Source organism: Spinacia oleracea, chromosome 2 (assembly GCF_020520425.1).
Source record: "Spinacia oleracea cultivar Varoflay chromosome 2, BTI_SOV_V1, whole genome shotgun sequence".
In the NCBI taxonomy this organism is placed as follows: domain Eukaryota; kingdom Viridiplantae; phylum Streptophyta; class Magnoliopsida; order Caryophyllales; family Amaranthaceae; genus Spinacia; species Spinacia oleracea.
This window is the reverse complement of record NC_079488.1, coordinates 36218903-36234329: the sequence shown is the minus strand read 5'-3', so window position 1 is coordinate 36234329 and position 15427 is coordinate 36218903. Positions and strand designations below refer to the sequence as shown.

The following is a 15427-nucleotide window of genomic DNA, read 5'->3' as shown; positions in this document are numbered from 1 at the left end:
ATTCGGCCTTTTCTTCTTTTCTTAATTTTTTGAATATTGGCTCACAAGTCATAGTAAGCTTGGAAATGAACCTACTAATGTATTGCAGCTTTCCTAGGAAGCCCCTTATCTGTTTTTCAGTTTTTGGTGGGGGCATTTCGGTAATGGCTTTGATCTGAGATGGGTCAATCTCGATTCCTCGCGTACTAACAACATATCCTAGCAATTTTCCCGAGGTTACCCCGAACACACATTTTTGTGGATTTAGTCTCATGTTATATTTCAAGATTCGAGTCAAGAATTTTTTAAGTGCCGGGAGGTGACCGCGCCGGTCTTTAGATTTGACGATCATGTCGTCCACGTAGACCTTGATTTCTTTATGTATCATGTCATGGAGTAACGTGGTGGCTGTTCTTTGATAGGTGGCCCCCGCGTTTTTCAAACCAAAAGGCATTACAGTGTAACAATATGTTCCCCAAGGGGTAATGAAAGTTGTTTTTTCCATGTCTTCTTCTACCATTAGTATTTGGTTATATCTGGCGTACCCGTCCATAAAGGAGAGGAGCGCGTGTTCTGCGGTGTTGTCTACTAGTATGTCAATGTGAGGTAGGGGGAAGTCATCTTTAGGACTGGCTTTGTTGAGGTCTCGAAAGTCTACGCACATTCGCACTCGTCCATCTTTTTTAGCTACAGGGACAATATTGGCCACCCATTCTGGATAGTTGGAGACTTTTATAAAGCCGGCGTCTAATTGTTTAGTGACTTCTTCTTTTATTTTCAAGGCTATCTCTGGTTTGAGCCGCCGTAGCTTTTGTTTTACTGGCGTCATTTTGGGATCTAGCGGAATTTTATGCTCAGCGATTTCTCGATCTATTCCCGGCATGTCTTTGTAGGACCAAGCAAAGACACCCTCGAATTCCCGCAAAGTGGAGATTAGATCGGCCTTTTCAGTGGGAGTTAAGGTGAGGCCAATTTTAATAATTTTAAGATTTTCTTCTGTTCCAATATTTACCGATTCTGTGTCCTCAATTATAGGAGTTTTGAGTTCTTGTTCATTTACAGCTTTTATTAGTTTGGTATATTCCTCTTCTGGCTCTTTTTCGTGCTCATTAGTGGCGAGACATTCTGCATTATTACTCTGATTTTTAAGCGGCACATACTCAAAAGTTTTGTTTATCTTATTAAAGTCATGAAGCATTACATCAAAAAGATCTCCCGGAGTAGAGATTTCCGGGTCTAAACTATTTTTGGGAGGGGTTACAATTTTGCTAGGTTCGGACTCGGAGTCAGACTCGGATTCAGACTCTAATTCTTCGTACATCGGACCCTCTCCCGCAGATATCTTGAACTTCATCCCACGAGCATTAGTCCATTTGAAAGTCTTGCGCCACCCTCGTTGGATTTGGTCATCTTTTGAGGGTGATGGAGCGATCAATTTAGTAGGATCGAACACTTCATCTTGGAGAGCTAATGCCATAATTTCTGTTTCTTTCTTCGCTCTTTTCTTTTCTAACCCAAACAATAGCCCGAAAGCATGTGAGTTGGGGAGCGTTTTTGGCATAGCATGGTTCTTTGGGGTGAGTGGCCTTTGAGAACGTAAAGGGTCGTGTCCCAGAGCATGCATCTCTTGGGTTTGTGCGACCTGTAGGTACAGATGTTCGGGATATGCTTCTTCCATCGCGTTTCTTGATGGCTATCACGGGCAAGTACTCAGGGGCCCTGCATTATTGTTGTGGAGTAGGAGACACATTAGTTTGTTTCGTGAGTCGGTTTTTTAGGCATTCTATGACTACCCTTGAGTCGGACTAGTATATTTGGACTGTTATGTGTGCACTTTGAACTCTTTATGTTTTTGAAAATCTCTGCCCGTGTGACATTCATGATTATTTGCATGGTCGACTTTTAGTGTCGAGCATTGCCGTCGTAGGAGGCCTAACAACGACGCAAAGAGTTATTAATTTTTCGCGAGTCGCTTTTGAAATCGAGTGCTTTTCTTACGCCCTCGTAGCAATTCTTTTTTTATGAATATTTTTTGCTACGTATTTTCCTTTCGTGCGGGCACCGGAGCTGCTGCGCCTGACCAGACGGCCAAGCAGCAACTTCAGCGCCCAGCTAGGGGCGTGAGAAATTATGGCGCCCAGCCAGGGGCGTTGAAAATGTGTCCCTGGCTGGTTCTCGTTTTCTGTCTTTTGTTTATGCGACTTCGATTTGCGTGCTTGCCTAATAACGTCCTTTACGTGTGGCAGCGTTTGTGGGATTCGTTACAGGCCATCCCGGGCGTCGCTCATTTTGTGGCGATCATTCGGGTTTGCGGAACACGTGTTTCGGTATAACTCTTTGGCAAATTAGTCTATGAATGTTTGGGCAGTTTTTAAGGTCGTTGGTTTTCTAGGATAGTTTGTCACACACAATCACATATTTCGCTACACATAACTACATTACAAACATGGATTTGAAAATTAAATATGCCATGTAGTTTATGATAGGCTTCTATGGGTAGTTTATCTGCGCCAGGCTTGGTACCGCTTCTATCGTAGATCCAACACATGCCCCGGTCGAGGTAGTGTCTTCAACAGACGAATTTCGCTCAAGAGGCCAACCCGCAAGTGCAAGCCAAGGGGGCATGCAGGCGAGAGGGACCTAATGGGCGAGCGATTGGGTTCGGGATAGGTGTACTACCTGCGCAAGTACCGAGTGGGAAACATGCGCGGCGTATGCACCCCCCTATTGGCGAAAAAAGGTATCCTTAGTCCCAACTCCCGAGGGACCCGAGATTCGTTATGATGTTCTGCCCGTTCACATTAATATGCTGATTTTCAGGTCGTCCCAACTTGATGGGGAAATAAACGCGGGGTAGGATCGTTTCACCCTTCGGCTATTTTGATTACCTACAAGCACGAGTATTTCCTTCACTATCCCCAGTGGAGTCGCCACTGTGAGGGGGTCGAAAAAGCGCGAGGCTAATGCGTGACCTTGTCCCTCATGGGTGTGACGATTCTTTTTATTCAATCAAGTGTAATTGGATTTCCTGTGAGTATACACCCAATTGACTAGTAATATAGGAGTCGCCATTCAGTTTTTAACGACAATGAGAAAAACTGACAAAACCCGGTTACCGTGACATAAAGGGAGTGCAATTATGTTTGACCACGACGGCCGTAGGTTCCCTTGTGATCCCTGGTGTGGGGATCTCTCAATATACACCCGCAAGGTAGAGATTGAGGGTTCGGGGGACTGTAACTACCGAGAGGAGTAATTCGCTCGTCGATAACTCCAGAGGCAGGATATCCTTACTAGCTCATCATAAATAATTGATGGGACATGCGTTAACTATTAAACTAATCTGAGTTGATTTTAGCAATATGCAACATATAACACTAATTCGATCGTGATTATTTGATTTAAATAGCATTAAGGGACCTAGCATGATAATCCGATTACCCAAAAATATTATATTTGTTAGGCGTGATAGAACAATCAAATTAGGTTACTTTAACAGTTCATAAAAAGGGCGAGGAAAGGGACACATTACGACGCACCCTTGAGAGGTGCGTCACGGTTCTCAGAAAAGTAACCACTTTGACTTTGCTATTTCTCCTTTTTATTTAACGAATCTCAATTATGGGACAGGATACGTTATGTTCGATTTATGGATCGATTGCGACAAAACGCGTGAACAGTTTCGCCGCGAGAGGCTTAGGCTAAGGGGTTTATAGTCAATACTCAGAATATATTATGTGTTGTTGTGTCCTTTCACGTCGAAACTAGCACTATTAGAAAAATCGACATGTGCTTCTCTTCAAGTGCGGCTCATTTAGTAAATTGGCAGCACTTGAGAGCACTAAAAAAAATATATATATATAATTTGACAAGTGCGGCTCATTTTAGACAATTGACAGCACTTGAATTCAAGTGCGGGCTTTAAACTCAAGTGCGGGCTCATTCACAAACGAGCCGCACAAAAATATTCTAAAAATTATCCCAAAAACATTTCATTTCCCCGCTTCTCCTCCTTCCCCTTCTCTGGTTCTCTTCTTTTACCCTAACCTCCTTTTTTTCATTTTCTCGTTTCTCATCCATCCCCTCCTATGGTTCACTACTTATCTGTTTCTAACAAGCCGCGAAACTAAGTCGCGTCGCCGTTGTTGTTCCCCCACCACTAAACACTTCCTCTTCCTATCGCGTTCTCGCTGATGTTCCCCCACCGCAGAACTATTCCTCTTCCTGCCGCCGCCGCATCACACATGCGTCGCTCCTCCGTGTCGCTGATTTTTTAAAGGTTATTGAATTTTATCTGCAGTGCATCCGTTAGCCGAATATTTTTTTGTTTAGGGATATTATTTTGTGCAATTTGGTGTTGGGTTATACAATTAAATGAAATTAATTGCTTCTCAATTGGGTTTTAAATTTCTTTGTTTTTTTATTGAGGTTTTCTGGCTTGTTTTATCTTCAATTGACTAAATTCGAACTTATTATAAGGTGTATGATGGTGATTGTGGCAATTTCCAGTATTCATCTTTGGGGTGTAGAGTTTTAAGAATGTCAACTGTTGAAAATGTATGAGTTTATATTATTGATTAGGGCCTGAGTCATCATTGCTACTTTGGTCTCAAGTTCTGACTTATTATCATTTTGCAAATTCTAGGTTTTGCTAGCAATTGTCTATGTTTTCATCTTTTAGAATGCTGAGAGTTGTGTTCGTCTGATTCTCTTTTATAGTAATTTTGAGCCATGGAGGAAGTTATTGAAAAGCAAAGGGTGTAAATTTCGTAGAGGTAAAGGAGTTACAGATTTCTTCTTAAGTGAAGAAACAGGTTGTGTTTCAGATGTACTGTGTGGGAATGGCAGAATAAAAGATGATGCAGTGATCTTGGTTGTGGCTATCTCCAGCCTTCAGGAAATCATACAACAAAGGTCTGTTATTTACTTCCATTGTTCATGCTCAGATTTATGTGCTGAATATTTTTAGTAGGACTTTTATGCACTTAAATTATCATTCCAGATATATTTAGGTGATATTCTATTTGAAGGGAGTACATGTCCCATTTATGGCTTTACTGCGAATTACAAGTTTTTGTTCTTCAAATTGTCGAACATATGCTTAATCTTTTTGCAAGTTTACAGTCATATCATTCTCTTTAGTTACTACCTTTTATGTCAAGTTTTGCATTGCTATTTGTTTAACTGGCTCCTTCTTTTCTTTAATTTTCAAGTTCCACTTATGTACTAGGGAGGAGTTTCATAAAGTTTTGAACTTGGCCTGCATTTATAGCTTTCTGTTAAGCTTCGTCTTCAACTAAAGGTGCAAGGAACTGTAATTCTACTGTGTTTGAGGAGCCTACAATATAAAATTACTTCACAGAGACTGATCTTTTCTGAAATTCTATCAGATTAACATCCCGAACGCATGCAACGCTTGTTCGAGATTTTCTAGAGTGTGTAGTATGTATAGGTCATTAATTAGTGTGTTGCGTAGTTGTTGTTTGTATGTGTTTGCCGCATCAATTGCATGTAGAAGGAGGGATGGTCAATGTTGTGGGTTTTCTAGTTTCTGCTGCAAACTAGTTATTCTGCTGCCGGTTATAACTAATTTGTTTTTTTGCTTGTCCTACTCCTTCATAACCAAAATGATTTAATTAGTCGAGTCATTCTTCATCTTGTTATCACATTGATTCTGACCCTTTCATTTTCATAGACTATCTAAAGGTATCTGATTACCAATTTATTGATGCAGACAAATCTCTTCCTCCATTCAGCATGTTCTGCTAGTGGTGTTAAGGTAATTCACCTGATGAATTGGTAGTTTAAAAATATTTGTAAGTAGATCTCGATTCATGAATTGTCAAAGACAACATGGATGTTTTGATATGTCTGATATACTTCATATTATATTGCTGTTTTTCTGTACATTCACAATGGTTAAGCTACCTCATTTAGTAAGTCTGACAGTTTCTAACTTACTAAGTCATTATACACAATTGCATTCTTAGTGGACACTTAGGATTGGGGAAAAGTTTCAAATGTGTGATCATTTATCTTGTGAAACTAGTGAAGTGATTCCTTGCGCAAACATTGGTGATGTTAGTTTCCCTTCCTAAGTGCCTATGTACAGTCAAATATGAAAGGGTGTCTTTCTACCCGTCTATTCTGTATAATTTGTTTATACATATTGTTTTGAATTGTATCTTTGGTTCTTATTAAAAACCGAAGGCATATTTGGTTGTGCGATTTATTGCTTTTATCTGTTCTAAAAGATAAAAGCTTATAGATTCTAAGCTTGTAAATTTGTAAATAAAAGCTTGTAAATTTATCAAAAGCAATACTCAAGATAAAAGCTTGTCAATTGCGAAAAATACACATTTAAATCACTTAGTTGGGATATCAGTTATATAACAAATACTAAAGATAAAAGCAGGGATATCAGTTATATAATTTGTTATCAGTTATATAATTTGTTATATAACTGAAAGCGAAGAATGAGCACTTGAAAAATATGTACCATACAATATTTATAGTATAACTAACCTGTTTTTTTTTTCTCGATGATCAATCTTCTTTAGGTATTCAACAATCCGAGGGAGCAACCTTTTACCATTGAGTAGATAAATGAAGTTCGAGAAAAGTTGGCAAAGTTCATTACCATTTATTGTCTTTGATATTTTCATGTAGTGAATCTTAGATTATGGATTCTAGTTTTTCATAGGATTGTAATGTAATCAATTTTTATATTTATAATTATATACTATTCAATTTAATTATCTATATAATTGAATACTTTTTTTATGTGATGTATGGAGGTTAACTAGTGGGCGTGGTCTAATTGTATAATATATGTAGTAGGGATATCAGTTATATAACAAATTTCTAGATCAATTGCGGCTCATTTATATATCAAGTGCGGCTCTTTTTTATGCTTGTGCTGCCCACTTTTATGTCAAGTGCGGGCTAATTTCCGAAATTGGCAGCACAAAATTTGTCAAGTGCGGACTCATTTTCAAAATTGGCATCACAAACTTTGTAAAGTGCGGGCTCAAATTGAAAAATTGGCAGCACCAAATTTGTCAAGTGCGGGCTCATTTTGTAAATTGGCAGCACTTGAAGTATCAAGTGCTGCCAATATTTTGGCAGCACTTGAGAAACATCAAGTGCGGGCAAGCCATGTGCTGCACATGTAAAAGCCCGCACTTAACCCCTTAAAATGAGCCCGCACTTGAGATTTTTTCTTCTAGTGCAGGGGCCTATTTATAGGGAAGAGTTCGTGGAAAGATAGAATTGCAGAGCTCTAATCCACAAAGAATTAGGAAAAGAGACGTACCCAGGTATTTTCAGCGCCCAGGCCTGGGCACCGAAGATTTCGGCGCCTAGAGCCAGGCGTTGAAAATAGGGTCTGGGCAGTTTTGTTTAGTCAGATTCGGATTCCTAAAATCCGTAGAGTTTGAGATTAATTCGAGTCTTTTAGCGCGTATCAATTTTGTGACGGAATGCGTCTAGGCCCGTTACGAACTCTAGGCTCGTTAGGATTTTAATTAATACGTAACTCTTATTTCCGAATCCTATTAGGAATAGGATTCTCGCAGTTTTCTATCTCATTTAGGATTTATGTTGGAATGCAACACCTAATTCTGACAGGTTTCTATCTTTTATGATTTGCCACTTTTAGAAGCTACCTTTTACGGCAGTTACTATTTTTAGCAGGTTTCCATAAATAGCAGGTTTCGGGTGAAATGAAATGGGGAATCGAGATTCGTTTATTTTATAGGAGATGCGTTGTCAAGTGGAGTTTTTATGCTTTCATCATCGAACCTTTCCCTTGCGGGAACGGGGACAAAAGTAGGTGTCAACAGTTTGGGCCGAGTTCTTTGTCAGATTTGGACTCTTAGAATCCGGAGTGTTTGAGACTTATCCGAGTCTTTTAGTGCGTATTAACTTTATGACGGAATGCGTCTGGGCCCGTTACGAACTCTAGGCTCGTTAGGATTTTAATTAATACGTAACTCTTATTTTCGAATCATATTAGGAATAGGTTTCCTCTTGCAATTTCTATCTCATTTAGGATTTATGTTGGAGTGCAACACCTAATTCTGACAGGTTTCTATCTTTTATGACTTGCCACTTTTAACAACTACCCATTATGGCAGTTACTATTTTTAGCAGATTTCCATAAATAACAGGTTTCTATAAATAACAAGTTTCGGGTGAAATGAAAAGGGTGATTGAGATTTGTTATTTTATAGGAGATGCGTTGCCAAGTGGAGATTTATGTTCTCATCATCGAACCTTCCCTTTCGGGAATGGGGACAAAAGTAGGTGTCTACAATATCCCATTGCCACAACATAATGCCATTGTTGTTTGAGTTGAAACCTACTAATATAGCACCTCGCTTTGGCAAAACCTATTACGTTAGATCCTTAGATTTTTGTAAGTGCTTGATTTGGAAGGCAATTTTTTTTTAAACTCAATATTACTTTGGACCTAGTTGTTTCTATGTTGGTTCGATTATTTAGTGAACTTAATCTAATCGAGTCATACAAACAACCTATTCATGCATAATATACATTCATTCAAGCATAATATATATAAAGTGCATAAATAATAGGTGAACTAGTATGGCCCAAAACATCTTGTCTTGAAGCATCCAATCTTCTTCCCTATCTTATTAGCTTGGCATCGTCTTGAATCTTCATTCAATTGCTAACTTAAAGTTCTAAACTAGAAATACTTGAAATAATAAAATTACATCAAAATTTCCATGTTTCGCAGACCATATTTAAAACGGATATTTCATGAAATACCCCCGAGTTTTGAAGAAATTCACCAAATGTCCTCAACTTTCTATAATACATAAAAATACCCCTATTTCAATACTTAATACACCAAATACCCTTGATGACGTCATCAACCCAATTAACCCAATTAACCAACCCATTAACCCATTTCTTCTCACTTAATCCACTAAAATCCTAATTAACCCACTTTTTCCTTTTTCTTTTTTCTTTTCTCTCTCCCCCATTTCTTAAATGGGGCTGCTGATTTTCCACCTCCACCGTCTGATTTCTTTTCCCTCTCCTCACCCTCTTCGGCCGCCGTCTCCGACCACCTCCACGACAAGCTTTCTCTGTTCCTTCATCTTTCTTTAGTCGTCTTTCATAAGAGAATCGCTCAATTTCTGCAGCGCTTTCATGGTCGGCGGAGATAAAGCTCAAAACAGTAAGCCAAGCTCTGTCCTTTTTGTTCTTCTATTTCGAGTCCATTAAAGCTCGGCAAAGCTCTCGATCGTCTCTCCCTTTCTGGCGAACTCATCAAGTTCCGTCCTCTTTGTTCTTCTCTCTCGTTCATTTTCTTTATCAAGTTCCATCATCTTCCATCTTTCTTTCTCAATTTCAATACTTGAAATAATAAAAATCATATTTAAAACTTTACATTCAAAGATAGAACGGTTCGCAGACCGTATTTAACTATCCTAAATGGCCATACTAGTCACTTGGAGTACTTGCATTACATAAAATATACATTCTATGCATTCACCCATTCGTATGCTAAAATGAATGACCCAATTAATTATGCAAGTCCGTTACGAACTCTAGGCTCGTTAGGATTTTAATTAATACGTAACTCTTATTTCCGAATCCTATTAGGAATAGGATTCTCGCAGTTTTCTATCTCATTTAGGATTTATGTTGGAATGCAACACCTAATTCTGACAGGTTTCTATCTTTTATGATTTGCCACTTTTAGAAGCTACCTTTTACGGCAGTTACTATTTTTAGCAGGTTTCCATAAATAGCAGGTTTCGGGTGAAATGAAATGGGGAATCGAGATTCGTTTATTTTATAGGAGATGCGTTGTCAAGTGGAGTTTTTATGCTTTCATCATCGAACCTTTCCCTTGCGGGAACGGGGACAAAAGTAGGTGTCAACAGTTTGGGCCGAGTTCTTTGTCAGATTTGGACTCTTAGAATCCGGAGTGTTTGAGACTTATCCGAGTCTTTTAGTGCGTATTAACTTTATGACGGAATGCGTCTGGGCCCGTTACGAACTCTAGGCTCGTTAGGATTTTAATTAATACGTAACTCTTATTTTCGAATCATATTAGGAATAGGATTCCTCTTGCAATTTCTATCTCATTTAGGATTTATGTTGGAGTGCAACACCTAATTCTGACAGGTTTCTATCTTTTATGACTTGCCACTTTTAACAACTACCCATTATGGCAGTTACTATTTTTAGCAGATTTCCATAAATAACAGGTTTCTATAAATAACAAGTTTCGGGTGAAATGAAAAGGGTGATTGAGATTTGTTATTTTATAGGAGATGCGTTGCCAAGTGGAGATTTATGTTCTCATCATCGAACCTTCCCTTTCGGGAATGGGGACAAAAGTAGGTGTCTACAATATCCCATTGCCACAACATAATGCCATTGTTGTTTGAGTTGAAACCTACTAATATAGCACCTCGCTTTGGCAAAACCTATTACGTTAGATCCTTAGATTTTTGTAAGTGCTTGATTTGGAAGGCAATTTTTTTTTAAACTCAATATTACTTTGGACCTAGTTGTTTCTATGTTGGTTCGATTATTTAGTGAACTTAATCTAATCGAGTCATACAAACAACCTATTCATGCATAATATACATTCATTCAAGCATAATATATATAAAGTGCATAAATAATAGGTGAACTAGTATGGCCCAAAACATCTTGTCTTGAAGCATCCAATCTTCTTCCCTATCTTATTAGCTTGGCATCGTCTTGAATCTTCATTCAATTGCTAACTTAAAGTTCTAAACTAGAAATACTTGAAATAATAAAATTACATCAAAATTTCCATGTTTCGCAGACCATATTTAAAACGGATATTTCATGAAATACCCCCGAGTTTTGAAGAAATTCACCAAATGTCCTCAACTTTCTATAATACATAAAAATACCCCTATTTCAATACTTAATACACCAAATACCCTTGATGACGTCATCAACCCAATTAACCCAATTAACCAACCCATTAACCCATTTCTTCTCACTTAATCCACTAAAATCCTAATTAACCCACTTTTTCCTTTTTCTTTTTTCTTTTCTCTCTCCCCCATTTCTTAAATGGGGCTGCTGATTTTCCACCTCCACCGTCTGATTTCTTTTCCCTCTCCTCACCCTCTTCGGCCGCCGTCTCCGACCACCTCCACGACAAGCTTTCTCTGTTCCTTCATCTTTCTTTAGTCGTCTTTCATAAGAGAATCGCTCAATTTCTGCAGCGCTTTCATGGTCGGCGGAGATAAAGCTCAAAACAGTAAGCCACGCTCTGTCCTTTTTGTTCTTCTATTTCGAGTCCATTAAAGCTCGGCAAAGCTCTCGATCGTCTCTCCCTTTCTGGCGAACTCATCAAGTTCCGTCCTCTTTGTTCTTCTCTCTCGTTCATTTTCTTTATCAAGTTCCATCATCTTCCATCTTTCTTTCTCAATTTCAATACTTGAAATAATAAAAATCATATTTAAAACTTTACATTCAAAGATAGAACGGTTCGCAGACCGTATTTAACTATCCTAAATGGCCATACTAGTCACTTGGAGTACTTGCATTACATAAAATATACATTCTATGCATTCACCCATTCGTATGCTAAAATGAATGACCCAATTAATTATGCAAGTATTTACACGAGTTAATAAAAATTCATGTTCACATAAACGCGTCCTAAAAGATTAATAATTTCCAAATTATTAATCCTTACACTTTATTCTAATTAAAATTGAATTTAATTAAAATAATGCGACCAACGAAAATAATTAAAAATAATTGTTTCATTTTTAATTTCATTAGTGGCTCCCACTCAAACCAATAATTATTCCGGATAATTAATTATTTAAATATTAAATTAAACTCGCGGCCCGACCCAAGTAAATAAAATAATTATTAATTATCCCGTTAGCCCAAATTAATGCAAACATAATAGTCAAGCCCAACGACATAAACAAAAAAAAAATTGTTCGTGTGCGTGCGCGGGCTAGGCTTGCGCCCAACCCAAGCATCGCACGGTGTGGCCTACGAGGCACACGAGCAAGGCCCATGCACCTAGAAGCCGCCCACACGTACCCGCAACGTGCTGCTGCCCCTGTGTGCTTCGTCGCTGCGCTGCGCAACGCAAGGCCAGGTGCCTTGCTTGCTCGCAGCCATCGCAAGCCAAGGCCCTGCCTTGTTCGCCCCTTTCTCGCCCAGCGCGCGCGCGGCACGCAGCATGCTCGCTGCTGCCCGCGTCGCTGCGACTCGGCACAGATGTGGCAGCCCGTGTGGCTCGACGAGCCACACGTCCACCCCACTCTTGTGTTCACTACTAGAAAAAGGGTTTATAACGACGAACTTTTTCGTCGTTATAAGTCCAAAATGTTGTCGTTAAAACCTTTAACGACGAACATCCTTCTTGCCTTAGGAAGCTATATGTTGAGCTGGTCTCAGTTTTGGTAACCAGTATACGATGCAAGGAGCAGACAGTTCAGATATTCGATTGATTATGTATAATAATGTGAGAGCAGAACAAGATGCTATTCATGGAACGCAACCACATCTTTGAACAAATTGTACTTTTTAGTTATACGGGCCTAATGCTCAAGTTTGAACAATTTTCATCATTCAGCAATGCATCATACTCCAATACGTTTTCCTTGATACGCAAACCTAGAGCAAGATGATATGATGCAAACAGTTCATCATATTTAAAGTGTACTGTTGTTGTTCTGGAGTCCACAATGTGTAAGTGATGAAATGCGAGGAAAATATGACTGAAACTACAAAGAAGCTTGTCTTAGTCAAGGAGAGGGATGATATTTGTTCTTCTACTTATTCTTTGATCAACGTCGATGTTTCTGATGTTTCTCTACCCTAGCCTACGTTAATTTACAGGTAAACCTTAGCCGATTGGGGTCACAGTGGACTAGTTATAATAATGCAAGGGACGAGGAAGATTTACCTATTTTCTCTATCCATGCAGTCCATCTTCTAATTTTCCCTGCAAGCAAACATATTATCTTCAGATTGTCAGTTCCTGGTAATCACCCGCACACAAAATGAACATCATTTAAGTAAAAACTAAAAAAAGTGTCCCTTCACTTTTTTGCAGTTACCTTGTATAATGTGCCAAAACCACCTTGCTCAAGCTTGTTCATTTCCTGAAAATTGTCTGTCGCGATTGCCAACTTTTCCAATCCGAACACTGGTAAATCTACAACTTCCACTTTACTAGTTCCATCTTTAGGTTTTGAGTTTTGCAATAGCATATCCTTGCTTTAAAATATCATGATTACTACAACAACAATGTCCTTTCAGAAAATATAGCCAGAAATCAAGTTTCAAAATAGTGCAGTACAAATGAGTTAAAAGGGAGGAATACCATTTTTTCGACATTTCCACCTCCATATACAGTACATGAGTACATCAGCTGTAGGCCTGTAGCTATTCCAATAATGACAATCACTATAAGAATTATTTTCATTTTCCTTTGTTTACCTTGGTGCTGCTGATTAATTTCACCTGAAAATAGGACGGACAATTTTCAAACTGATCAATATTTCAGTAATATTAATCTCGTGTACAATTATTTATTAGTCATCAATTGGAATATTGTACTTTAATTGGAATATTCACAGTTAAAATAACATAAATTTGCTAAACAGGTCCTGTTTTCAGGGCATGATCCAGATCAGCAACTAGATCATTCGCATCCTCGATGCCGACTGAATGCGGACAAGATCTTCGGTCAAACCTCTAGCTTCACGAACTGCAGCTGGTATGGAAGCATGCGACATGAAGCAAGGCAAGCTTATAAGTGATTTCACACTTCCTGGAAACTAGAAAGAATTCCAAGTTAAGAAACTAACATTAGTTAGCTAAAATGACTTATATCAAGTTACAGGTCTATATAAGTGCTCATTTATGGACACCCAAAAAACCAAAGATGCCAAATTATGCAGCGGGATTCAAGAAATGTTAAATCCCTCACAGATAATTTAGTTTCTAGCTAAATATGAGTGAGTAAAATTACCAAAACTGACAGTAATGCTGAAATACTTGGTTTTCTCCACAATGTGTTTCGAAAGAGCCGTAGAACCGGTTAGAAAACTAAGCACAGATCCTGCACCTTTTGCCTGCAACAAGTATGCAAATCTTTTTATCTTGAGGCAAAAATATAAAACGCTAGCATATAGAGTATCATATCAGGCTATAGCATGCATTGTAGCACGTTTAAAACACCTGGGAATAATGCAAAGACCGTCCAGGATGATCAGGAAGCCCAGCATAGTTAACCTTCGTAACTCTTGGATGGGAAGAAAGAAAATCAGCGATCTTCTGTGCATTATCCTGTGGAAAGTACAAAGAAACATATCAGTGTAACATAATACAGGAAATTCTTCATACCAATACGCATACTGATCCACAAGAACACAAGTAAAGGTTTCCATTCAAGAAAAGATCGTCTCAAGCAAACACCTAGATAGGCAGATTTTCCTTCTCGCAGTACAAACAAGTTAACAAACACATACATGATGTGAGAGACCAACAAGCAAGCAAGAGAAGAAAAAATTATCACAAGTAGAACATGTTAATGGATGGATCTTCAGCGACGACATCCATAGATGGCTGTAGATTTAGTAGTTCTTCTGAAATAAGTATAGGAGAATTTAGTACTGGTGGTCCTATAAGAGATAGGAAAAAACGTAAGAATAGGTGAATGAGTCGTCTCCAACTACAGAGTCACTACAAAGACAAAGTAATGAGAAGGTTAAGAAATATCTTTCATTTGAGTAATATTTTTCTTTTCCATCACACTGAAATGAGGTGTGTGAGGTTTTTCTTAGGTCTTCTTGCATCAAGAGGCACTGGTATAACCTATTTGAGTAGAGACTCGCACAGGATTGGGAAAGAAGCCATTGTCTTTATCCAGCATGGTTAACAATTAATGAACATTATTCCAACAAACTAATTTACACTGCAAAACAGGATAACTCTAGCTCCGTGAACATGATTCACGGAATGCATAGAACTAATGTAGAGAATGATAATGATATTTTCAGTCATAGATCATTAGCCAGAACTTAAGTAACGACTGAGATGATATTGGTTCATATCATACCTGATTATCAAACTCCAATGCAGATACACCATGCCTGCATATAGGTAACAAATCTAGCTGAACAGACAATAAAAGATAACAAGGCGGAAGTAATTGTTGATGAACAAGGCAGCAAGGAGGAGGAGAATAAAGATGGCCAATGGCATATACTTCGATAATGACACGTACCACACTGGGGACTTGCATCACAAATTTAGGCAGATAACTGCAAGCATATAATAATCTAACAAATTACAGCAGCTATAGATAGTAGCAAGACCAATATTAACCGAGCAAGACTAGCTGCAAGTTCTATGTCTATTCAGGAGGAAAAACACACCAGAAAATACA

At 38.5% G+C, this 15427-nt stretch overlaps 1 long non-coding RNA gene across 1 annotated transcript; it reads left to right on the top strand.

Moving 5' to 3' along the window:
• The first annotated feature begins 3949 nt into the window (after nucleotides 1–3949).
• On the top strand, nucleotides 3950–6734 carry LOC110789817 (uncharacterized). The gene is made up of 4 exons (XR_002533666.2): nucleotides 3950–4258; nucleotides 4699–4893; nucleotides 5714–5758; nucleotides 6540–6734. It is a non-coding gene; the product is annotated as an uncharacterized lncRNA (long non-coding RNA).
• Nucleotides 6735–15427: the final 8693 nt, after the last annotated feature.